This window comes from Triticum aestivum, chromosome 1D (assembly GCF_018294505.1).
Source record: "Triticum aestivum cultivar Chinese Spring chromosome 1D, IWGSC CS RefSeq v2.1, whole genome shotgun sequence".
Classification (NCBI taxonomy): Eukaryota; Viridiplantae; Streptophyta; class Magnoliopsida; order Poales; family Poaceae; genus Triticum; species Triticum aestivum.
In genome coordinates, this window is record NC_057796.1 from 28,056,487 (window position 1) to 28,084,225 (window position 27,739).

The following is a 27,739-nucleotide window of genomic DNA, read 5'->3' on the forward strand; positions in this document are numbered from 1 at the left end:
GAGGAGGCGGGAGGAGGCCAGGAGGAGGAGGGAAGGAGGAGGGGAAGGAGGAGAAAGGAGGAGGGAGGAGGAGGAGGAGGGGGCCGCCGGAGAGGGAGGAGGAGGATGGGAGGGGGCCGCCGGCGGAGAGGGAGGAGAGAGGATGGCCGCGGGAGGAGGGAGAGATGAGGGCGACGAGAGGAGGAGGAGGGAGGGAGGGAGGGGAGGGAGGCAACACCTTGGGGGCGACGGCGGGCGACGACGTGCGGCGAGTGGAGATGAGAGTGTGTGAGGGAGAGTGAGGGACGCGCGCGGCGTGGATAAGATACCCGTAGTAGTAGCGCTTGTCCGTAAACAGCGCTATTGCTACGATCATTAGCAGTAGCGTTTTTTCTTAACCAGCGCTACTACTAAGGCTATGATCGTTAGCATGTAAAAAAGGCATCAAATTAAAAAATGCACTGGTCATCATCGATCTTTTTGTGTAGAATCTAAATTGTCAGTATGAATCTTCGCCTGTATAGGTACAGGCGAAGATTCATATTGCCACAAATCCTACACATAAAGTTCAATGAAGACCAACTGGTTGTGATAGTTTGGGAAGCACCATATTTAAGGTGGTAAAAATTCTGTTCACGGAGCATGGTGGGACTAAACTTTGGTCATAGGAGGGGGCTAAATTTAGCAGTAGCGCTGGTCAGAGGAAGTCGCTATTGCTACGTACAATAGCAGTAGCGCTTTTTGCGCACGAGCGCTACTAGTATGCCTGGCCTGCTAGCAATTACAGTAGTAGCGTGTTTTATAACTACAACGCTACTGGTAAGTGCATAGTAGTAGCGCTTTCTGCGGCCAAGCGCTACTAATATTAGTAGCAGCGTTGCCTTTTAAAAAGCACTACTAGTAAGCTCCTGTGTATAAGGTTTTCTCTAGTAGTGCAATACTAGATCGGCAATGCGCCTTGGCGCGAGGGTGCCAGTCCCAACGACTTGGGCAAGCAGATAAATATCAAACGCATGTTCATAAGAAATAACAACTGATTTGCCTGTGTTCCCTGTAGGTTAGTTCTTCCCCTTGCTTGTCATGTTTTGCCTGTGTTCTCAAATGAATAATTCATATTCAGTAAGCATAAACAAAAAATAAAAAAATCCTCTCAAATAAAAAATGTGCAGCAAACTTGCAGTGAACTTCAAGGCCGATAGTGAATCTAATTGTTTACCGGGCGAATGCAGAAAGAATTCCAATTGTTGATTGGAAATGTATGCTAATATGTCTCAGAGATGCAATAGAACAAATGAAGGATTGCACATGAAGATCAAATAGTACAACTCCGAGCAGTTTATGGTCACAAATTGTTTAGGCCCTAGATCTCAAGCAGCAGCTCCAACAGGAAGGGAATAAAGTGAACCCACTTCACAAGAAACAATAATATTGGATTTATATTTATTCCTTTTGTAGTGGTAAGCTTACTTGTGCTCAATGGCTATATTATCTGAATATTATGAGGAAACTTTAAGATATATATTCCATACCTTTATTTATGAGACAATGAGTTCATCGAATGGAAAGAACATATTGATACTGACCAAGAACTGAATGCACGATTACATAGGATAATGCAATGTATACCGTCCTAGTTCCACACAAAAAAGAGCAACTTCTGACCGGAGTTGGATTTGGCTCACCTCCCAGGAGAGCAAAATGTGATCTGGACATTAGCAGACACATCATTCAAATTTTCAAATGCATTGGTACACCGGGTGCTTCTCATACAAAGATTCACATACATTAAGTGGTAGATGATTCAAAGATTCGCATGCACGAAGTGGGATGTTGTATGACATGGCAGGAAGTAATAGCCCCACTTCTTGCACCACGTGCTAACCCAATTAAAAAACAATGCACGAATACTACTCTACTCGTTATCCATCATGTTCACATTGTTCAAGATCTATAACAACTACTCAAAAATTTGTAACCAAGCACAAATATAAAAGAAAACAAACTGCATAGGAAATGACCAGTGGAGAACAGACAAAACAAAATACTACTACTGATAGTACCCTCGTAGCAATTTTCCGCATAATCATGTCACGAGGAAATGGAAATAAGCTAACCTAAGTCACGGGATCAGTAGGTCCAGGGGGGCAATCCATGGGGACAATCTTGCACACCATATCACCTCAAGCAATAGATTGCCACCAGCAGAACTGAAGCACTTGTTCATGGCTTCAATTATGAGATATGCTTCCGGAGCCCAGAAGCAAAAAAGGAAGAGAAAACCGAAGCCCAGAAGCACGGTTGTGGTTTTCCACATTTTATCCGTTTTCATGAAGCATAGTTGTGCTTCTCGCGGAAGCAAATATGTGCTTACACGAGAAGTAAATCTGTGCTTCTCTTGAAAGCACATATTTTTTGCTCTTTTCGAGAAGCACAGTGCTCATATGTGCTTCTCGTGGAAGCACAATTCTTTTTCATTTTTCGAGAAGCACGGCTGTGTTTCGCAAAAAATTCTCCAAATCCTGGGGAAAAACGAAAAGTTGAATAATGAACAAAAAAAAAACAATCTAACTTGAAGACACGTACATGAAAATAACGAAATCCATAGGAAGCACCCAGCATGCGACATGTAGTGGCGACTGGACGCATCACTTGGCGCTCTCCCAGACCATCAAAAGTGACCCATGGAGGCCCCCGGAGTGATATCGTTAGTTTTTATTTTCAAGGAAGGGTATCGTTAGCGCCAGAGCTATATCTCGCTTAATGCGAGAGTAGCTTTCGTCACACCTAAAGCTTTTTCCTGGGTGCATAGTACGGGGTGGGCCCACAGTACCATATTTCCGCTCGAGCTCGCTCACTCGGGGGTTGCCTGTGTTCGCTTCTTTCATTTTTTTCTCATTTGTTTTCTTTTATTTATTTTCTTCTGTTTTTTTCTTTTTCTTCACTGGTATTCTTAGCTTTCCTATTTTTCTATTATTTTTTCATGGGTTTATTCTTTCTTTCATGGTTTTCGTTGGTTTTACGTTTTTCTTCTTTTGTTTCCTTTGTTTTCCTTTGTTTCTTTCTAGATTTCACTTTTTTCTTGTTTTTCTTTCTTTCTCTATTTTCCTTCATTTTTCTTTGTTTCTTTATTTGTTTACATCGTTTTCCTTCTTCGTTTTACCTATTTTCATTCTTTTACATTGGTTTTCTTCAGTTCTCATTTCTTTTTTTGGTTTTCTTTGTTTTTATTTTTATATTTTTATTGGCTTCTACATTTTTCTTTATTTCTTGCCAGTTTTCATTGGCATCTTTTTTTCACCGCATGTCATCTTTTTAAGTACATATTCAATATTTTTCATATACATCAAAAATAAATTTTTGCATGTTTAATATTTTTTAAGAATATGACTAACATTTTTCTAAAACTTATATTTTTATATCCACTTTTTTCAATACACATTGTATATTTTTGTTATATATCATACAAAAATAAGCATCGAACTATTTTAAAATACTAGATAAACATATTTGAATGTGTGGTCGATATTTTTCAATACACTGCGAATAGTTTTTAATGGCAACAAACATTTTATCACACACACAATATACATTTCTTGTATACATCAACAACATTTTTGTATAATTTTTAAAAATATGGGAAATACTTTATTACATTTTTTTTCTAATTTTTTTGATGTATAATTTTATTTAATGTATGTTGTTAATTTTTCATATACACCAGGAACATTTTTCTATGCATGTTTAACATTTTTCAATACATGATCAAACATTTTTCATACACTTTCTGCTTGTTTTGAAAATATATGTCGTATACATCAAAAATATATTTTTTATAGACATTTAGCATTTTTCAAATGCTTGATTAACACTTTTTAAATACTTGATTAAGAATTTTCAAATGGTTGATTAAAAAGATTTTAAAACATGATCAAATTTTTTCATACACATTGTATATTTTTTATACATCTTTTGTATATATGAGAAACAGTTTAGTACAAATTGTTTTATGTATGTGTTTTTTGTGATATATATAATATTTGGAAGTATAAACCGAAATAACAAAGCAAAAACAAAAAAAGTGACAAAAAGCAGAAAATAAAACTAGGCAGTGGCCTCGCGCATGGTGGGCCGGCCCATTTTATCCGCTCTATCTCTCTAGTCGATGCTCTATCTCGCTAGATGCGAGACATAGGCGTGGGGAGCTCCTAAATGGAACTCTCGGTGCCGGTTTTGTGCTGGTCCACGAAGGAGACGCCTAGCAGGCAGGCCCAAAATGTCTTCAATCAGGAACATGATGCTCAAACGAATTCAACTGATTGATATAACTATCTAAAAAAGCTGATTGATCGAGCGGAACCTCTTATCAAGAAGTCTTCGCTCAATTGGCCGGTTGACCAATTGACCATCTAGCATGTCGAAACAAAGTTCACGAATTTGAAAAAAAAGCAAAGAATTGAAGAAAGTTCATGAGTTTGAAAAAGTCCACCAATTTGAATAAACAATCCAAAATCTGAAAAATAATTTGTGGATTTGAAAAAAATTCGTCTATTATGAATTTAAAAATCACATCTTAAAAAAAATCATCAATTTCGGAGATACGATAAAAAATTCGAAAAAAATTCACTGAATTTGAGAAAGAAATCACGAATCTCATAAAATTTTATCGTTGTGATAATAAAAAAGTTTATGAATTATAAAAAGTTCATTGATTATAACTAATGTTCATGAATTTGAAAAAAGTTTGTGGATTTTCAAAAAAAATACGAATTTGTAAATTATTCATCAATTTGGAAAAAAAGCAGAAATTCGAATAAAGTTCGCCAGATTTTGATAATAGAAATTGATGAATTGGAAAAAATTTCATCGATTTTGGAAAAAAGTTCGCCTAATTGAAAAATAGTTCGTAGTTTTTTTAAAAAAAACTTCATAAATTTTAAAAAAATTCATGATTTGAATAAACTTTGAAATTTGGAAAGTTCACATACTTTTATAAAGGAAAAAGGAACAAAATGATAAAAGAAACATAAAAGCAAAAGAAATAGAAAAAGAACAAAAAAGATAAACCCGAACAAAACCGATCTGAAAAAAAACCTGGAAGAAAAAAAAACGGACCAGTAGCTGGCAAAACTGACTGGGAAGCTTCTGAGAACTTCCCAAAACCTGTTGGGGAACGTCTCACAAAGGAGCATATGTATATGGGCCGACCTACTAAATACCCATTGAAGGGTTAGGGTTGTGCGCCGATTTGCAGCTTTGCCTGTAATCGATGCTACAGGAGCCGAATAGGATTCGCGGCGCACCCTATTGTTAGTAAGTCTTTAGAAAAGCGAGATCGCAACTTATTACAATACCACCACTAGGTGGCCCGTTACTATGATACAACAGGATAGAGTTAAATCCCACGGTGGGCCTGGCCTATTTAGTATTGCCGCCTGACATTACATTGCACGAAAAAACACACGCCTAAAGGGACAACGGCTGATGAAAATAGGAATTGCCTGGTTCTAAAAAAACAAGTTGCCCCTTTTTTCAATATTAGGGAAAAATCAAAAACTAATAGATTTAAAAAAACATTTTTGTATTGAAGAAAATGTTTGCGCCTTTACAAAATGTTCACAATGTTATTGAAATGCTTGTGAACTTCATAAAAAAATCATGAATTTAAAAAAATTCCATTACAAATGTTCATAAGAACGTAGATAATGTTCCATGTTTTCTACAAATTTCCATGAAATTAAAAAATAGGAACAAAGGAAACCAGAAAAAGAACACAAAAACCTAAAAAAAAAAGAAAGTAAAATCGAGAAGAAAACGCTGGAAAACCCAGAGAAAAAGAAAAAATGCTACATGGGCTACTAGCGGTTCGACTGCTATTCTTTGCTGATTCCATTTTCATCTGATGATTTTGTGTGCCGGAAAGTTGTGATGTACTACCATACCAATACACCTTCTATCATGGTTGTTCATTTTTGCATGAAATTTTGTGCCAGCAAACTTCTCTTTTTTGTTCTCCCAAAAATAACATTTGAACTCGAAACTTTGCAGATCAACATCACAAGTACTACCACGTGGAGAAATATTTTAGGATTTTTTTGGCGCAATAGATATTTGAAAAAATGGTGCAGCTCATTCAAAATTTGAAATTTTACCAATTTATGTTTCATCAAAAAAAATAGGAATCATTTTATACAAAGAGTGGCGCTTGTGTATAGTTGTCTACAAAGTTTCAAGGTTAAATGTCCTCTTGCTTGGAAGAAACAAAAAGAGAAATTTCTATATAAGGATGGCACGAATCTTGACGCAAACTGAATGTGGGTATAAAAAATCCGCACTCCTTTTGGGTGTTGACTGATGCCCGTGAGTTGAGAATTTGGCAACTAGTGTATTTGTTTTTACGTTATTTTAGTTCTTAGAGAACGAAAAAAATGTTTCTAGTGCTACTAAAAGGGAAATGCACTTGTTACTATTAAAATTTGTTTCGAGTGTGAGTAAAACATGCTTTGATGTGTCAAAGATTGTGATAATATATCAAAATTTTCCAAAGCTAATTTTTTTTAAATAATACATTTTTTTAAATTACAGAAATATTACGCGAAAAAAGAAATTTCAAAAATAATACACCGTCGGCCCGCTGCAGGCCGATCGGCTAGCAGCAGGCCTAATCGGCCCCCAGCAGGCCGATCGGCTAGCAGCAGGCCGACTGCAGGCCCGGCTGGCACGCGGCGGCCTGTGGTTGGTCGGGCCACGTCTCGCGAGGGGGAGGCAGTGGGCTGTCGGCTTGTGCGCCCCTGTCGGCCTACCGCCCGCCGATCGGCCAACTGCTGGCCGACAGGGGGCTGTAGCCTGACACGCTGGCCGGCCCGGCCTTATCCTCTCCTTCCTTCCTCTCCTTCCTCCATTCTTCTTCTCCCGTTGCTCCTTTCTTCTGTGTTCTTCCTTCTCCTCTCTCTACAGAAAAATGGCACCCATTTGTGCACCTAAATGAGCAACATTTTCGCGATTTTGGCACCGTGAATGGGTTCAACTCATTTAGGGCAGCCAAAAGAGGTGTCGATCTACTGACGGGGTAGCTCGTGGTGGTCGTGGTGAGCATTTTGGTGGAGGTGGTGGTGGTGAAGTTGTGGCAGTGTGGTGGTGGTGAAGTTGGGGCAGTGTGGTGGAGGTGAAGCTGTTGTTCGTCGTGCTTCGTTGGAGCCGGAGCACCGGCAGTTTTTTGTTCGTCGTTCGTCGTTCGCACGCACGCTTCAAGGGTATATTTCAGCCCACATTTTATTTTTTGTAGGTGCTCCGGTAGTATACGTAAATATGGTTATTTGCCCCGGTAGTATAAGTAAATATTTGTGTGCGATTATTGTTATTTGGCCCGGTAGTATACCGCAATATTTTTATTTGGCCCGGTAGTATACGTAAATATTGTTATTTGGCCCGGTAGTATACGTAAATATTATTCGCTCGCACGCACGGTTCGTTCGATGTGAAATAAAATTTGTGTGCGATTATTGTTATTTGCCCCGGTAGTATACGTAAATATTTGTAGTTGCTACGGCAAATTTTCGTAATATAGTTTTAGGTGTGTGAATTGTATTAGTTGTTAGTGGGGATAATAAGTTGTTGCTTAATAGTTGACACGTACACAGGTGCGTGATAAGAAGTTTGAAACATGAATAAAAAGTTCGAAAGAAGAGACATTTTTTTTAAATTGATTAAAATTAAAAATACATCAACATGGGCCATATAATTGAAATAAAATGAATTATCATATTTGTCGGTTATATTATTATTATTATTTGAGGCCTATTTATTATTAGTAAACATGGGCCTATTTATTATATTATTATTAAAACAAGAGTCAAGCAACTCATCATAATCGTCCACATAGATTAAATTATATTGATCGTGAAATTTACTATGGTCCTGGTAATATATAGACATGTCTAATACTTGTATTTCGTTGTTGAAAAAAATAGGTGAGTCGAGATGTCCGATGTAGTGAAGTTGAGATTTTACTATGGTCCTGGTACTGTCCAAACAAATGAGTTGGGAGCAGATCTGAGTGAATTTACTCACATAGAGGTGGCAATCAGCGCACCACAAACATGGTCTGTTAGTCAGTTGAAAGAATGGATTGCGGCAAGTTTAGGTCTTGATACTGAAACACACACCGTCGGTGTTCATGCATTGTGGACACGGTCAAGTTCAAAAATTTACTTTTATTTGAGGCCAATAGAGGGAGACTCCGATTGGGTGCGGTGGTTACAAGGTTGTGAACGAAGGGGATGCAATCCTGTTGCTTTAGTGCTTCCCGTCGTGAAGGAGGTCACTGCACATGAAGGCGAGGGTGGCTACGAAGGACAGAGCAGTCAGGTAGAAGGAGGAAATGCTTATGGTTACGAACAAGGACAGAGCAGTCAGGTAGAAGGAGGAAATGCTTATGGTTATGAACCAGGGCAGAGTAGTCAGGTAGAAGGAGGAAATGCCGATGGTGATTACAATGGCGAGGTGGACGCTGACGAGGTAGATGGGCACATGCAGAACCAGATGGAAGAAGAAGACACCGATGTTGAAAGGGGTCATGCCGATGATTCTGACGAGTCAGATGAAGAAGAAAATGCAGAGGAGGTCCCGAATCCTGCATGGTGGAATCATGACTTATCATCTGCAATGACCGTGAATGATGGACATGATTCAGCCTGGCAATATCACCAGAACAATATTGCGACGGGTGCTATGTATCCGAACAAGCAAGCCCTGAAGGATGCAATAATTAATTGGGCAATGTCCACGCAAAGGGTTTTCAAAGCTGAGGTGTCCAGTCAGAAATTCCTGACAATGGTATGCAAGAACGCAGATTGTCCCGCAAGGGTGCACGGCTTTCTCCCTAAGTATGGCACAAGTTGGGTGATAAGTGACTTAGTTAATCACACCTGTCTTATTCCCTGCATCCCTCAAGATCATGCCAACCTTTCATCCACGCTTATTGCTCGATTGTTTTACGATGAGATAGTGCAAGGCAAAGCTATGGAAGTGAAGGCAGTCCAAACAAAAGTCTTCGCCAGGTTGAAGTACATAATTTCTTATGGCAAGGCTTGGAGGGCTAAGCATGCAGCGCTTGAGAGGAGATTTGGTTCTTATTTTGATGCATATGACTCTGTTGTCCACCTCCTCCACACCCTGCAGCAGCGGAATCCAGGCACCTATATCGATATCCAAGACATGTTCATGCCAGAGTTCCCAACTATGAGGGTGTTGCATCGTCTCTTCTTCTCTTTCGGTGTATGCATCGAAGCTTTCAGGCATTGCCGACTGGTGATATGTGTTGACGGTACTTTTCTCACAGGCAAGTACAAGGGTCAGATCCTGACAGCCATAGGTCAAGACGGCCAAAATCAAGTCGTCCCACTGGCATTTGCTTTTGTGGAGAGTGAGAACATTGAAAGTTGGACATGGTTCTTCAGGCAGTTGAAAATATCAGTTGTGAAGGAGAAGCCCAATGTGTGCATCCTTCATGACAGGCATGCAGGTATACTCAGTGCGATAAGGACACTAACAAACCCAGGCCCTGAGGAACAAGTTCCATGGCAGGACTTGCAGAGCCGTTGGTGCATGCGCCATCTCGGGGCTAATTTCTTCTCGCAGTTTAGAAATAAGAACCTGATGAATCTGTTCAAAAAACTCTGCAAGCAGAACCAGTTATGGAAGTACAATTTGATACGCGACAGACTTAATGTGTGCACGCAGAGACACGTGAGGGACAGGAAAGCTGCAAGAGATGCAGCGGTGAGGGCACATGTTGAAGCAGTAGCTGCACAGTTGGCAACAGGAACAGCGGCCGTGGAGGAGGAGGCTGTTGGGCTATGTGACCTGCCAGGCTTTGACCCACCTGGTACTAGGAGAAGGCTCGGGAGGTCCATTAAAACCTTCGAGCAGTGGATAGAGCATGAGCCTCTGGAGAGGTGGTCTTTGCTACATGACACACATGGAGCAAGGTACGGTGTCATGACAACGAACCTCGCGGAAACATACAACTTTGTCCTCAGAGGAAACCGGGCATTGCCACTTACAGCCATCGTTGAGGGTATTTTCTATGGCACCGTCAAGTATTTCAGAGACAGACGTCAAATAGCAGAGCAGCATATCTTGAACAACCCAAATACACGGTACTGTGAAAGAGTCACGAAGTACATGGACAACAAGATGCAAAAAGCTAGGTCACACACTGTAGTCGCCATCGGTAATCAAGAAAGAAGGTTTGAGGTCCGCTTAGCCAACAACAAATTCGGATGTGCAAATGAGTTGAGGACGCATGAGGTGAAAATTGGCAATGAAGCCTGGCCAACGTGTGAGTGCACATGCAATAAACCGAAATTGCTTCACCTACCTTGCTCACATGTACTTGCTGCTTGCGGGCAGCTTGGAATGGACGCAATATCGTTTGTGTCTCCATATTTTCTGAAAGAGGCTGTCCTCAATACCTGGACAGGTGAGCTGATGGGTTTTCGATCAATGGGTAATTTCAACAGCGTCAACCCCGCCGAAAGGCGTTACATTCCAAACCCAGAGCATATGTGTACAAGTAGAGGCAGACGGCAGTGTCAGCGCATCCGAAATGATATGGATGAATCTGAAGCACGAGGTCCGACTAGGCAATGCATTCTATGCAATGAATTTGGCCATAGGGACACTAATTGTCCCACTTTCGTCACTGGGCGTGGACGAGGCAACCGGGGAAGAAGAGGAGGTAGAGGCAGTAGAGGAGTAAGGGCGAGAGGAAGAAGCTAAGCTAGCACTAGTTTGTTCTGAATTTGTATTAAGTGTGGTGTGGCACTATGTTCTGAATTTGTATTAAGTGTGGCACTATGTTCTGAATTTTTATTAAGTGTGGCACTATGTTCTGAATTTGTAATAAGTGTGACACTATGTTCTGAATTTTTATTAAGTGTGGCACTATGTCTTAATTTTTATTAAGTGTGGCACTATGTTCTGAATTTTTATTAAGTGTGGTACTATGTTCTGAATTTTTATTAAGTGTGACACTATGTTCTGAATTTTGTATGTGCAGGAATGTCAGGATTGTGGTTGCTGAATGGGGACATTGATAGGGGTCATCGTGCTGCGATATGGTATGAGCGCAAGCTTGAGCCTCTGGTCACTCGCACTCCTAAGGAAAACTGGAAGATACACCCAGGATGGCTTCAACGGTACGTGATTTATTAATTTGCATACTGACATGCATATTAATGGTTGAAATGGGAGACACTAGCTGAAAAGTTCTCTGATGAAGGTTGAAATGGGCTGGCCTTTTACCTTTCGCGCGTCTGGTTGAGTCTATCCCGGGTGAGAAACGCCTCGCCATCGATGGGTCTTTGCTGAGCTGCTTAGTGGACCGTTGGAGGCCAGAGACCCACACGTTTCACTTCAGATGGGGAGAGATGGCTCCTACTCTGGAGGATGTGTCACTTTTGCTCGGACTACCGTTGGCAGGTCATGCCGTAGGACCGTTGGACGCACCGGCTGGTTGGGAGCGAGCTCTTACAGAACGTTTTCATGGTGTTTTTCCGGATGCTCCGGATCCGGTATGGGAGCATCACGGACCTAAGTATGAGTGGTTGCTAAATTTCCGGGTAATTTCCCCTACCTATTATCTTCAAGTTATCATGCATAAAGTTTTACAGAAAATAATTGCGGCTTACTAAAACTTTCTCTTCACTTAATGCAGATCCAGAACTTCCGGGCGCCGTTGACTGCGGAACAGATCACTCGGAGCCTGGAGGCCTACTTACTGTGGCTTTTTGGCAAGGTGATGTTCACGGAGAACCATGTCACCACTATTAGCGCCCTCTATATCCCTATGGCACTCGAGATAGCGAGCGCTCAGACGGCGGATCAGATCAGACAGAGGAGTTGGGGTTCGGCGGTCTTAGCGGCTACATACCGAGGTATGTGCAACGGTTGCCAGCTTACATCGAGAAAGCCAGCCCTTCTTGGATGCCCTCTATTCCTACAGCTGTGGTCGTGGGAGAGGTTCTCTATAGGGCGACCAGATGTACGTGTTCATGAGCCTATAGACGCCATGTTTGATGTTGACGGCATCGACATGCCTACTTTCGGTCTGCAGAGACGCTTTGCTAGTGATCAGACCAGGAAGGCATACACAGCATTGAACGAGCAGTTCGATGCGTACACCGGGGTCATCTGGCAGCCCTACACGGAAGCAGCCATACAAGCGAGATACCCTGCTGGTATGTCTGTGCTATGCACAAGGGACCGAGATTACTGGATGACAAAATCTAAGATCATCTTCGATGTCTTCGTCGAGGAGATGGCACAACAGAGGGTTATGAGGCAATTTGGTCTTCTGCAGCTGGAGCTACCTCCCCCTATAGAGAACCCGCTGCCAGCACACATCCACAGGTATTAACCAGTTTTTCAATGTTGCATTATCTTTCATAGTACTCCATTCGAAGCTTTAGGTAATTGTTGAACACACACCACAATTTTAGGACGACAAGGAAGGGCATGAACACGACAACTGCTGACTGGCTAGTTAGACTAGAGCCGTATGTTATAGAATGGGAGACAGCAAACACAAATCTATGGCACGAGAATCACAATTTCGATCTCGATGAATTCAATCTCTATTTGCGGCGCTACATGACCGGAACACGGTTACGCATTGTTGAGTACTCCCACCCAGAGGAGATACCGGATCCTACTCCGTCGGATATGTACCCGAGCTATGATACTTCCGGCTCTAGGCAGTATGCGGTAAGATATATTTTCTTTACGTAATGTTGTCACATACTTTGACGTGCAAGAGACATACATTATTAATCGTCATGGAAATTTGCAGGCTACCTTGACACGCGAACTCTACGACGACGTGACCACCTTTGGACGATCACTATCGTCTGGACCTCTTCTTCAGCATCGTCCAGTGGTACAGCCCTTTTTGGAAAGAATTCAGAATAAGATACGGACTGTGTACGAGGCTATCACGTGCACCCGGAGAACCGATGTTGTTCAGCACCAGCAGGAGCAGCCGCGTCACTCCATGCACCGACATCAACCACGTCCACGTCTAGCACATCAGCCGACACCCAGGCCACCCCGTCCTGACCAACCTGGCAGTTCTACGTGGCACCCGCAGCACTATGGTCCCACGTCAAGCTTCGTGTTTCCTCCACAGCCACAGCAACATGGTCCCTCGTCGAGCTTCGTGTTTTCTCCACAGCCACAGCAGCACGGTCCCTCGTCCAGTTTCGTGTTTGAGCCAGAGCAGACGTCACACCCAGCAGGTATGTGTCTTCATATTTACTGTTTTCAATATTAATTGACGCGACCTCATTCTTCATGATGATACGTTCCATCGCGTAGGAGCCTATGGATATCAGGCGTCTATGTCGGCATCACATGATACGTGGGGGAGTGATCAACATCCCGAGGACAACATACAGGCTCAGATGTCGCAGCACACCCAGTGGATGAACATGTTTTCGACTCCTCCACCAGGCCCCACACAGGATACACAGCATGACCAGGGAGAGTCTGAGATTCCTCCTCGTCACGTTAGGGCACCCGACAGGTTGGGATGGTCCCCGATTCCAGATCCGCCTCCCCGCCAGGCCAGACGTCGTCACTGACGCTTCTATCTATCAGTAGAGACATTACCATCTATTTCTGTGTGAGACTTATGTCTATTCTATATATGAGACAAATGACTATGTACTTATGTACGAGACATATGCCTACTCTATTTTAGTACTCTGTTATCGGAACTGCAAGATCAAATTTAGATAGAACATAATATTCATACAACGAGACATTACAAACAATTAGATAGAACTACAAATAAATTAAATGGTACGTAACTGAACTCACAACATACAGCATAAAAACTACATGAAGTCATCATCGTCATCCTCGATCGATGCAGAAACCTTGCCCTTCGATGATGAAGAACCCTTTCCCGCCATATGTTCGCGCCAACTTTTTCCCGCCACCTGTTTCCCGCCACCCGTTTCCCGCCAACCCTTTCCCACCTTACCGCAGTCGTTCTTTCCCGCCATTTTCTCCTCTCTACCTATAAAACCCCCTTTAGACGGAGCTGGATAAGCATTGCAGTGTGGTGGTGAAGTTGGGGCAGTGTGGTCGAGGTGAAGCTGTTGTTCGTCGTTCTTCGTTGGAGCCGGAGCACCGGCAGTTTGGTGGCCGCCGTTCGTCGTTCTTCGTTCGCACACATGCTTCAAGGGTATATTTCAGCCCACATTTTATTTTTCGTAGGTGCTCCGGTAGTATTTGTTAATATATTTAGATGTCAACTAATTAGTTGTGTAAAAATGTGTAGTTGCTCCGGTAATAATCCGTCCTATATGTCAATGTCAAGTATTTAGGAGTGTCAGTATATGTAGTAGTCCAGAAAAAAGGTCCGTAATATAGGCAGTCCAGTCAAATATATTAATCTGTCAATATTTGTAGTTGCTACGGCAAATATTCGTAATATACTTGTAGGTGGGTGTTGTGTTAGTTGCTCCGTTAATATTCTGTAATATATAGCTTGGTAATATATATACATGTCTAATATTTGTTAGTGGGGATATTAAGGGGTAGGTTAGGTACTCAATGCGATATGTGTGTTGCAGATGGCTAAGGGTACTCAGTGGATGCTTAGCCCTATTGTTCATGTCCAAGGCTTTTCTCCAACTGTTGTGCAAGTTAGTGAAGTGGACATCACTTTTGATTGGTTGAAGACTACATTCATGTTGAAGCAAGGGTTGAAGGAAGACGATTTTGTGTACTACGTCAGCAGGAAGCAGTCAGATGGCCCTGGGGAAAGAAAATTGATTGACATAATTGATGATGGCAAGATTCAAGAAATGCTGAGCGAATGGGAATGGAAAAGGGTTGCTGAGTTGCATTGCTACAGGAAACCGAGTTATATGTGATGAATTTGTCATTCGAGATCCGCCTCCCCGCCAGGCCAGACGTCGTCACTGACGCTCCTATCTATCAGTAGAGACATTACCATCTATTTCTGTGTCAGAATTATGTCTATTCTATGTATGAGACAAATGACTATGTACTTATGTACGAGACATATGCCTACTCTATTTTAGTACTCTGTTATCGGAACTACAAGATCATATTTAGATAGAACATAATATTCATACAACGAGACATTACAAACAACTAGATAGAACTACATCTAAATTAAATGGCACGTAACTGAACTCACAACATACAGCATAAAAACTACATGAAGTCATCATCGTCATCCTCGATCGATGCAGAACTCTTGCCCTTCGACGATGAAGAACTCTTGCCCTTCGACGATGAAGAACTCTTGCCCTTCGACGATGCAGAAACCTTGCCCTTCGATGATGAAGAACTCTTGCCCTTCGACGATGCAGAACCCGGAAGCGGCGGCATGAAGATATCATCTTCGTCCTCGCTCTCCTCAGTCCATAAACATGGATTATTTGCTGCAATCCTTCTGAAAGTTTCACTCTTCGGCACCACTACCTTCTTCCACCTGTCATGCAACCTAAGAAGTTCTTTACGTACCTCCTCATAGGTCCTTTCAGGCCACCCAGACCTACGTAATTGGTGAGCCAACTCATTCATTATGGTGTCACTACCGGTGAGTTCGTCCCATGGAACTATCCTATTATCCATCCTGAAATCGGTAGCTAGCCTCAGAAGAGTCCTGCTCATCCCAGGGTGAAAACTACGATCGAAAGGATAATGGGACATCTCAACTACACTACACTGCAATGCTTATCCACCTCCGTCTGAAGGGGGTTTTATAGTTAGACAGGAGAAAATGGCGGGAAAGCGAGCTCCAGTATGGCGGGAAATGGGTGGCGGGAAAAGGGTGGCGGGAAAGAGTTGGCGGGAAATGGGTGGCGGGAAACGGGTGCCGGGAAACGGGTGGCGGGAAACGAGAGGCGGGAAAGGGTTGGCGGGAAATGGGTGGCGGGAAACAGGTGGCGGGAAATGGGTGGCGGGAAAGCGAGCTCCAGTATGGCGGGAAATGGGTGGCGGGAAACGGGTGGCGGGACAGAGTTGGCGGGAAATGGGTGGCGGGAAACGGGTGCCGGGAAACGGGTGGCAGGAAACGAGTGGCGGGAAAGGGTTGGCGGGAAAGGGGTGGAGGGAAACGGGTGGCGGGAAATGGGTGGCGGGAAAGCGAGCTCCAGTATGGCGGAAAATGGGTGGCGGGAAACGGGTGGCGGGACAGAGTTGGCGGGAAATGGGTGGCGGGAAACGGGTGCCGGGAAACGGGTGGCGGGAAACGAGTGGCGGGAAAGGGTTGGCGGGAAATGGGTGGCGGGAAAGGGGTGGCGGGAAACGGGTGGCGGGAAATGGGTGGCGGGAAAGGGTTCTGCGGAATACGTCAAAGTTTTACAAAATAAACAACCGATCGTTCGAAAAAAAATGCTGGCCATGCACCAGTCGGCCCACTGCAAGCCTAGTCGGCCCACTGCAGGCCTATCGGCCAACTGCAGGCCGACTGGGCCTGATCTGGTCGCCGACAGCCCAATCGGCCAGCAGCAAGCTGATGGGCCACCAGTCGGCCTGCTGTGGGCTGACTGGGCTCAGTCGGCCTGCAACGGGCCGACGGTGTATTGTTTTTGAAAATTCTTTTTTCAGCGTAATATTTCTGTAATTTACAAAAAAAGTATTATTTAAAAAAAATTAGCTTTTCCAAAAGTATGTCTGCGTGCTTCCAGAATAATTGAAGTTTCCATTTTCCTTTGATGTGACGGAAACTTGTACCCCACAACTTGAATTTGTTGCAATCTAATAGAAATTTGTGAGCTCGAATTTGTTGCAATCTAATAGAAATTTGTGCCCAGTTTCCACTGATATCACCCGCCATGATTGTAGTGCTTCTTCCGTTCGTGTAGCATGTATTTTTAAAATCTAAGAAAAAGGAAAAAAGGGATCAGTGAAGCCTGGAATCCAAAAGTAATTTCCGACGACCTACATGCTTGCTTCATTGGAGTGGCCAATATTACAGTGCTTCTTGTGCTTCATTGGATCAGTCAAAGTTCACGAGTCTAATCTAATATAAAAATAGTGATCTAAACACGAAATTCCCTTTTGGAGGCGAGCTCCAATGAGGCCGGGTTTTGAAAAATTCCTTTTGAATGGGACTCTGTCATAAGCACCGTCAGCATCGGCTGCAAAAAGAATCCACAGTGCGTTGGCCATGAACAAAGTTATAACATATGTTGCAATTAATTAATGATGCGTACTGTCCTCCTTTGTCCACTGAAGCCTGCATCCCAACACTTCATAGCTCATCATTGTATTCATGAATGTATAGTCGCATATCAGAACTGTACGTATTTCGCCATTTACAATTTTAGTGTACCTTGCGTATCGCAACCAGGCCATAACAGAACAGATCCAAGCACGCTCTTCAACCGTGCTGATAGCGAACTCATGTGTGCCTGTGTGCAGAAATTTCACGTCCTTAGATACAGTGGCGGAGCTTGAGCATAATCCAAGAGAGGGCCATTTGCTGAAGGGAGGCAAATTAATAGGGAAGGAGGGGCTAATCTCTAGTTTAAACATTAGTTAGGCCTAAAATAGAGCATATTCTTCAATGGTTCTAAAAGTTAAGGGGGGGGGGGGGGGGGGGCATTGCCCCCATTGGTCTACATGAAGTTCCGCCACTGCTTAGATATGTAAGCATATATATACTCTAATAATGCAATACAGGGACCGAGTACCTGCACAGCGGGTGCACGCCGTCGATCATCCACCGGGACATCAAGGCGAGCTACATCCCGCTGGACAAGGAGATGAGAGCCAAGGTCTCCGACTTTGGGCTGTCGAAGCTAGTTGTGGAGGAGTCCCACGGAGCATCCACCAGTGTCCGCGGCACGCTGGGCTGACTGGATCCACAGTAAGTGCTCACACTCACCTTCAAATTGCAGTTCAATTAGTTCACTGCTACTACAACATACAGAAGTGGGAAGATTCAGAGTAGTAACATATATATGCATGTGTGCACTTTGGAAAAAAAGCAGGTACTACATCTCTCAGCAGCTGGCGGAGAAGAGCAACGTGTACAGCTTTGGGATCATCCTGCTGGAGCTCATCTCGGGGCGGTAGCCCATCTCCGTCGACATGACCTTCGGCGACCACTTCCACGACATTGGTCCATTGTTGAGTTAGTCACATTCATTCTCTTTCACTCTTCAGTGGCTTGTGTTACTGACATGGAAAAACTAAAACGATATGTACACAGGCCAAGTTCTACTACGAGAGCGGGGACATCGAGGCGGTGGTGGACCCGGCGATCGCGGGTGAGTATTGGGGCGTGCACTCGGTGTGGAAGGTGGCGGAGACGGCGGTACGGTGCATCGGCGTGGACGCCCGGCGCCGGCTATGCATGGCGGAGGTGGTGAAGGAGGTCTACGAGGCCATCCCGCTGGAGCGGACCCCGAGGGACGAGGGGCAGGGAGGTCGAGCGACATGATCATGGACAACCTGATGCGGGAGCGGGATGATGACGAGCTCGAGCTACTGTGAGAAAGAATTGTGCTAGCAGGCTGGCTTGTAATATCCCAGTGCCCAGGAGAATGGAGAATGTTCTTTGATGCTGCTGCCTGAGTTAGTGTCAAGTTGTCCACCAGGAAAATGATCTTTATGCTGCAACCTGGAATGCTAAGGCTTCTGGCTGAAGTGTAGGTCCAGCTGCTGCTATGAATGTGAATTCCTATTCCTGTTTTCTTTGGAGCTACGTTGGATTTGTTGAAGCTGTTAGTCCATGCAGCATCAGTGTAAACTTTGCACCATGTAATCCAAGAGTCTGTTTTTATGAGTTTGCACATAAATATTTGATTTGGGAGGAGAATATAATACCTACCCGTTTAACCTGGAATCGCCCTCCATGCAAATAATTGTACTCGAGGCACCATTATGCTTTACAATCTGCTTAATCTGTGCAGGTCCTGTAATTTAGCTTTGTAAGCAGATTTTGATGAGCATTTTTCTGAGTGATGCAGTTTCCAGCATAGAATATATTTCCCTTCAGATTGAATTATTGGAACCTGCATAATATTGTTAGCTGCCTCCTGATAAAAAATAGTGTAAACAAGATTAGTCTTCCATTTCATTTTTTTGATTTGACAGCCAAATTTCCTTCACCTGAGAGTTCGCCTGAGAGGGATAAGTGAAATGCCCTGGTCGAAGTATCAAATGGTCAATAGACGGTCTCCCAAATGGGGAAAATTTTGAACCGACACATTCAAACTTGCGAAAATTTTAGAAAGTTTCCTACTCGGCATCCCAAGGACATTACATGCTACATTTAATCTACTCTATTATTCCGGTTATTGAGAAATACTTGTCGACCTTGAAGGTGTAAGCAAGGACGTCGATGGAGACAGTCTGTGGATGGATTGAGGAACCATCTGGACCAACCGGCATCGCCGCGATGATGGCCATGAGGTTGACTTTCTAATGATGCGCCTTCAACAGTGCCAGCACCATCCGTGCTCCCTCACATACATCGGATTGTCTACACCGGTTGTCATGAATCGGGCCCTGCTTCAGCTTGCCTGAGAGGGCAAAGATGCTCGTGGGAATACTGTCATCTGGCCAGCGGATAACGGCCATCTCTTGCCTCGCTGCCTTCACCATCTTTACTAACTTGGAGACACCGGCATGGCGGTCCACTGTGGAGCAAGAGCTACGGCTCAGGTGACCACACCAGCCACCCTCGCCTCCTTAGCCTTCTCCCTAAGCCCTCATCCATCGGCCTTGTCTTTTGATAGTCTTCATATTTGGTGGTGGGTTGGGTGGGATGACGAACAAGTTGGTAGTGTCCGGTGGATCCATCGTGACGGCGGTAGAGGGCTGAACGGGTGGGGATGGCGGCATTTACGGTGGACAGGGCGGGGTCAGACACGGGAAGTGTTTGGCAAATTGTGAAAAGAAAAAACGGAAGCCGGAAGGGGTTTTCGGGTGGCATCGGGATGTCGGACGCAGACGCGGTTGACGTCCGGACCTCCCTAGACCACCTCCTGATTTGAGGCCAGAGTGGGGGATTTCGGATGTTCACACCGGTCTTGCCAAATATGACCGACCGCTTTGGAGGCCCAAAAGTTTCCTGAACTCGTCCCGTTCGGACATATATGGGATGTACCACCATAAACTGAGCGGTGTATGGATGGAGAGACATATGGTAACCGGTACGCTGCGATTACCCAAAAGAGGTGTTAATTATCCATTAATATTGTATTAACTAAATATCGTTTTTTATGTTTTGAAGATTGGAAAAATATTAATGCATTAACTCCCACCTAAAATTACGGGGTAATTAAGTACCACCATAAACACAGGCAGGCTGGATTTTAATCCGCGTGAGTGCTTCTCCCCTCTATATAAACTCCAACAGAAGGGGATGCCCTTGAACACATTATCAAGAAGACCAAACATCCAAAGAATAGCAGTGATCGGTAGTCTTACATCTTGTCATGGCATTTAGCAAGAGAAACACAAGCATTGCATGCCTGGCAGCCGTGATGGTGGTGATGGCCGCCATGATGCTTTCCTGTGACGCTGAAAGAGGTGGATAGACAATTAAGTGAAAGAAGAAAGGGTTCAAGCGTATGCACCTTCGCAGGGACGCGTGCATGTTAATATAGAGGAAAGATTACAGGATTGGCAGGTTGTTTCTAGTCTTGACCTCTACTCCAAGCTATACAAGAGATAAGATCTACTAGTCTAACAACCTGCCAATACGCACGCAATACACCCACGCAATACACCCATCGTGACAAGTGTCACGTTACATACAAGCCTACTCTTTAACATCCTCCCTCAATCTCAACATGTCAAGGTTTAGATTGTTCTTGAAGGCTCGTAATTGTCGAACTTGAAGTGGTATAGTGAAACCATCAACAACTTGATCTCCGGTTGGAATAAACTTTATCTCCAACAATTTTTGTGCAACTCTTTCATGAACAAAGTGAAAATCAATCTCTATATGTTTTGTCCTTGCATGAAACACATGATCCGCTGACAGATATGTTGCACCAAGATTATCACACCACAAAAATGATACATGTGATCTGTGAATACCCAACTCATCAAGTAATGTTTCAATCTACATTACCTCAGCCGTTGCATTTGCCAAAGGCTTGTATTCTGCTTCAGTACTGGAGCGTGAGACAGTTGCCGGTTTCTTTGCATGCCATGATATGAGGTTAGAACCAAGGAAAACAACAAAATCTCCCGTGGATTTTCTGTCATCAGGACATTCAGCCCAGTCTGCATCAGAGAAGGCACTTACAGCAGTTGATGAAGACTTACATAATTTTAAGCCGGTTCCAATGCTTCCTTGTATGTATCTTAAAATCCTTTTTACAGCTGTCCAGTGCAAAGAAGTGGGTGCATGCAAAAACTGACAAACCTTATTAACAGAGAATGAAATATCTGGCCTTGTCAGTGTTAGATACTGAAGTGCTCCAACTATGCTTCGGTACCTAGTTCCCTCTTCTGGACTTAACAATTTCCCTTCATGCAAAGACAACTTTTCAGTGGTGGACATAGGCGTACTGGAAGGTTTACAATCCTTCATTCCAACACGCTTTAATATATCTGAAGCATATTTTTCTTGAGTGAGCAAAATACCATCTTGCACCTTCTTAACCTCAATGCCTAGAAAATAGTGCAACTCTGCCAAGTCCTTAAGTGCAAATTCACTTTTTAAGTTTCTTAACAAGGCTGAAGTGGCATCTTGTGAAGAGCTAGCAACAATTATGTCATCAACATAAATTAACATAAAAGTTGTCACCTTTCCTTTTCTGAAGAAGAACAAAGAAGTGTCTCCTTTTGATGGCCGAAAACCAAGTTGTTGCAGTTTTGAGCTCAGCTTAGAGTACCACCCTCTTGGCGCCTGCTTCAACCCATACAAAGCCTTGTCCAGCCTACATACATGGTGTGGCTTAGAACTGTGCTCAAAACCTGGTGGTTGTCGCATGTAGAGCTCTTCCTCGAGCACGCCATGCAAAGACGCATTCTGTACATCCAGTTGGCGAAGACTCCATCCCCTGGAAACAGCAATAGACAGAACAAGCCTGATAGTAGCAGCCTTCACTACTGACTGAAGGTGTCCTCGTAGTCAATACCATAACGTTGTTTAAAACCTTTAGCTACTAACCTAGCTTTGTATCTGTCTACTATACCATCATCTTTCTTCTTGATTTTATACACCCACTTACAATCAATAATATTCCTCCCTGGCTTAGGTGGAACTAGATACCACGTCTGATTTTTTTACTAGTGCATCATACTCAATATTCATAGCATTTTTCCAACTCTTATCATTCGAGGCTTCTATCACATTTTCTGGTTCACCGGTGGCAGCAAAGTTTGCAAATTTAAAGTTCTTATTGTACCTGACCGTGCCATCTTTGGGTACCAACGGTTTGAAAATACCTCGTTGCGAGCGTGTCACACGTGTAGTTGCACTTGTGCTGGACACACCGGCGGCCACAGTGGATCCGGCTCCAACATGCACAGGCGATCCAGCAGCCGCAGAAGATCTGGAGGGCGGGCCGCCTCCTCGTACTGGCGTGGGCGAATCGTCCTCGACGACCGCGATCAGAGGCCCACACGGGGTTGTCAGCGCCATCATGCGCCCGCGGGGCGGGCAACACACACCCAGCCGGCTCGTGCCAACTGGCGGATGGCGACAGGCGCGGGGCCGTCCCGCCCGACCGCGCTGCAGCGCCTGATGACGTGTCAGGCAGGGACTGGTTTGTCCCGTTGCGCATAGGGGAATCCACACCGGGATCCGCCGCGTCTGCTCCTGCGCCACCTGCACCAGATCTCTCGGGAACCGTGCCCTGGATTGTGTCAGCCGAATCCACCTCGTGTCCAGCGCATGTACTACAAGATGAATTCTGCATAAAATCACAGATTTGAACAACGTTTTTTCACTGTTTCCATTAGCATCAGGATTATGACTATTAGCCAAATGATCATTAGCATATTTACCCCCCCCCCCATGATTAGGTGGATTCAAAAGCTCCGAAGAAAGAAGAAGAATTTCAGCACGTAGGCGTGCACCGGCATTGGGATGCAAAGTGGAAAAAGGGAACACTGTTTCATCAAGCACAACATCCCTGGAAATATAAACTCGGCCGGAAGAGATGTCTAAGCACTTAAAACCTTTGTGCAAGTTACTGTAGCCCAAGAAGACGCATTGTTTGGAGCGGAATTGGAGCTTGTGGGTATTATACAGACATAGATTCGGCCAGCAAGCACATCCAAAGATGCGAAGAGAAGAATAATTAGGCTTCTCATGGGATAGTTTTTCAAGAGGGGTTTCAAAGTTGATCACTTTGCTTGGTAATCTGTTGATGAGGTATGTAGCAGCAATGAAAGCCTCATCCCAGAATTTAAGAGGCATGCCTGCTTGAGCTAGGAGGGAGAGACCAACCTCGACAATATGTCGATGTTTACGTTCTGCTGGCCCGTTTTGCTGGTGTGCATGAGGGCAAGAAACGTGATGAGCTATCCCAACTTTTGTGAAGAAAGAATTTAGCTTCACATATTCTCCTCCCCAGTCTGTTTGGAGAACAAGAATTTTGCGATCAAATTGACGTTCAACAAGATTTTGGAAGTAACGAAATTTCTGGAAAACTTCTGACTTATGTTTGATTAGGTAGATCCACGTGAACTTACTGAAATCATCTATAAAGCTCACATAGTATTTCTTTCTGCCTACTGATTCAACAGCTGGACCCCACACATCAGAAAAAAAAGTTCCAAAGGGAACTTTGATTCACTTATTGAGTTCGGACAAGGCAACTGATGGCTTTTGCCTAGTTGACAAGAATCACAAATAACTTCAGAATTGAACAACTTAACACATGGGAGCTTATTCTTGCTAATTATTTTGCTAACTATGGTTCATGAAGGATGCCCTAGGCGCCGGTGCCACTTATCCGAGGAGGGTGTGGCACTGAGCATGTGCTTCTTGGTGCCTTGTCCCATGTGTTTGACAGGGTATAAGCCTCTCCTACCCCTGCCTTGCAGCAAAACCCTCCTCGTTCCCCGATCCTTTACAAGAAAATAATAGGGATGAATTTCAACGAAAGAATTGTTGTCAATAGCAAGTCGGCTTGCAGAGATTAAACTCTTGTCAGCCACAGGAACATGTAAGACATTTTTGAGGAGAAGATCACGTTCGGGGGTATAAATATGAGATTGACCAATATGTGCTATAGCCATACCTGATCCACTTGCTGTGTGAATTTGATCATCTCCAATGTACCGATCCCGGATGGTGAGCTTCTCTAGGTCTCCTGTGATATGGTTCGTCGCACCACTGTCCAGGTACCAGTTGGTGTCGACGCCATACTGCGGAGCCGCCATGTTTGCAGAGCGTTCCTCCCCCCCCCCCTTGATAGGAGGAGTCATAACGCTTCCAGCACTTCCACGCTGGGTGACCAACCTTGTCGCAGATCTGGCACGTTGGTTTGCCGGCGTTGTTGTTGTAGTTGCCGCCGCTGCTGTTGTTGCCTCCTGGGTTGCCATGATTAGGTGGCTTGGGGAAGGTTCCACGGCCACAATCACCGCCGCCACCTTGCCTGTTGTTGAAGTCGCGGCAACGGTCAGCGCGGTCACCACCGCCGCGATCGTTGCCGTTTTTGTTGTTGAAGTGCCCGCGTGTCGCCACGTTCGCCGATGACTGAGAGGACCCGCCATGCAGATTCATGCGAGTCTCGAAGCTCAGGAGCTGCGAGTACAGCTCTGGGACCCCGACAGGCTCAACCCTAGAGCACATGGCACATACCACGGGGTTGAACTCCTCGTCGAGTCCAGCGAGGATGTGAGAGACAACATCCTCCTCGTCCACCCTCTTCCCTGAAACAGCTAATTCATCACAAAGGGTTCGGACCTTACCAACGTATTCAGTGATAGTCATGTTGCCCTTCTCGAGGTTTGCCAACGCGATTCTGACGTTGACGATCTGCGCACGGGTATGCGATGCCAGCATCCCATGCACCGTGTTCCACAGCTCTGCTGCAGTGTGGCACGTCGCCACCTGGATGGCCATCTCGCGGGGCAGCGTGGTCAACAGGTAAGAGAACACCTGCTGATCACGCGCATACCACGTGCCGAACTCTGGATTGGGGGCCTTGGACTTGGTCTTGTCGTCGTCGCTGGTGACTTCAATGGTCGTCGGGGGCACCACCTGCTCGACGTCGAGGAAGGACGCCATCTGCGCTCCCCGGATGGCTGAGAGCATGGTGGCGCGCCATAGCGCTTCGTTCCCTCTCGTAAGCTTCTCTGTTGCGATGTGTGCAAACGGAGATGAGGGGAAGGAGTTCGCCGAAGAGCTTGCCATGGATGAATTCGAGGTAGGCTCTAATTACCATGAAAGAAGAAAAGGTTTAAGCATATGCACCTTGGCAGGGACGCGTGCGTGTTAATATAGAGGAAAGATTACAGGATCGACAGGTTGTTTCTAGTCTTGACCTCTACTCCAAGCTATACAAGAGATAAGATCTACTAGTCTAACAACCTACCGGTATACACACAATACGCATGTAATACACCCACGCAATACACCCATCGTGACAAGTGTCATGTTACATACAAGCCTACTCTTTAACATTAATTAAGTACTCCCTCCGTCTTGCAAAATGATCTTATATTATGGAAATGTAGTCGTGCTGATATTTTTTCCATTGTAGATTACTATATTACGGTTTATGATGTACCATGCACGCACAACAAGTGTGTGCCTCTATGTGCTCAAACTGGTTTCACAAAAAATCCCCACTGCTTGAGCGAAGACAGGTGCTGTTGTCAGAAGGACTTGGAGCCCATGGTCGCCGCCTTTGGTCGTGATTGATTGCCCGTGCTGATAATGACAGTTAAACTTTGAATTTCCTTATCAAATTACTATCAACATGTTCTCGCTATGAGTATGGCATTTTGCTTCTTCTTTTTTCGAGAAAAATGTATGACACTTTGCTTGTTGACCGAGAATCGCTTATGTCTCGGTCTGCTAGACCTACCCGATCTACCCCCCACTAAACACATAATGGGTTCACTCGTCGTATCCACTTTCATATGTATGATGGGGTGGGTTGCCCACCGTATACGCCGTAGTTTGGGGAGCTCAACTGTGTGAATAAACTTACCCACACGTCCTTGGCTCGGCCCATTAATATTTTTAATATTCAAAAATAGATGCGGCTAGTGAGATTCAAACTTATTACCTCTTTGTATCGATCTAGTGGCAGTAACCAACTGGGACAGCTTGTGCGGCCGTGCCCACTACAACTTTTGGGGTGTTCATGTACTAAAAGACTCGTGCGAACAACCTATGTACCCACGCGTTAGTGGCGGACCTAGAATCGCAGGCTTGGGGTGCCATAGTTCAAAGTTTATAGTAAACATCATCATAATCTCAATAAATAGTCTTAAAATAACAAAAACTTGATGAATATTTAGTGTTATGTATGTATGAAAAATTATTTTACAATTCTGGAGGAGGTGCCATGGCACACACGACACCCCCCTAGATCCGTCCCTGCCACGCGTCCTACGAATGTTTATGGGCCATGGCCCGTCTAGTGCCATCAGAGTGATGCTAACAAAAAGGCAATGCCTTGTATTCTTTTTTTAGTTTTGTCTGACAATTTTTCTACTGCTTGTTTTCTCTTTCTCCTTCTTTGTTTCATTTTCTTTTCTGTTTTTAATTTCATATTTTCTCCTAAAATAATGGACTTTCCTTAAATTCGAGAACTTCGTTTCAAATCCATGTATAATTTCTTAACTTCGTGATTTTAAAATTCATAAACTTTTTTCAAACACATGAACGTTTTCCCAATCCTTGAAGTTGTCCCAATTTTTACATTTTTTAAAACATGTGAACTTTTTCAAATCCATGAATATTTTTTAAAAAGATAATTGATTTTTTTTAAATCCATGATTTTTTAAAAGTCCATGAAAATTCAAAATTTCATGTTCTTTGTCAAATGTCATGAATTTTCAAAATTTTAAACTTTTGTGAAATTCGTGTACTTATTTTAAATTTTGTGATATTTTTTTTCAAATTGAAGCACTTTTTAAAAATTGGTGAACTTTTTTCATATTTGCAAACTTTTTTCAAATTTGTGATGTTTTCTTTAAATTCATGAACCTTCTTCAAATTGCTCATTTTATAAAGAACGATGATATATGCCACATGTGTGGTAGGGATGGAGGCGCACCACACATCTCTATAGCCAAATAGATTGCCACGCCACCGCATGCATGCATGTGGAAACCTTTTTGGATTTTTTAGTTTTTAAACTATTTTATCTCTTAAATGAAATATCCGATTGAAAATCTGTATTCACCATCAAATTCATCGTGGCGAGATCTTCAAAACTAGATCTCATATCAATATGTTTCGATGACTTTTTTTTGTTAAAAGTTGTCATCTCTATTGCAAATAAGTTGCCATGCTTTTTACATTGAAATTGCCACGATATGTCTCAACTACGTTTTTTCTACGTTGAAGTAAATTTTGACATATTATGAAAAAGAAAATTAAGAAACTAAACTTGCCATGATGAATTACTGAAATTTGCCATGATCCATGAAATAATTTTAACATGGTTCATAATTAAAAATAATTTCATCGTCAAATTATTTTAAAAATGCATGATCAATGACTTAAATTTGCCATCAGCCATAAAATAAAATTGCCATGGTGAATTGCTTAAATTTGCCA

General features: G+C 43.7%; 1 pseudogene; it reads right to left on the minus strand.

The window, feature by feature from the left end:
* Window positions 1-24,729: 24,729 nt before the first annotated feature.
* LOC123183821 (uncharacterized) lies at window positions 24,730-24,868 on the minus strand (annotated as a pseudogene).
* Window positions 24,869-27,739: the final 2,871 nt, after the last annotated feature.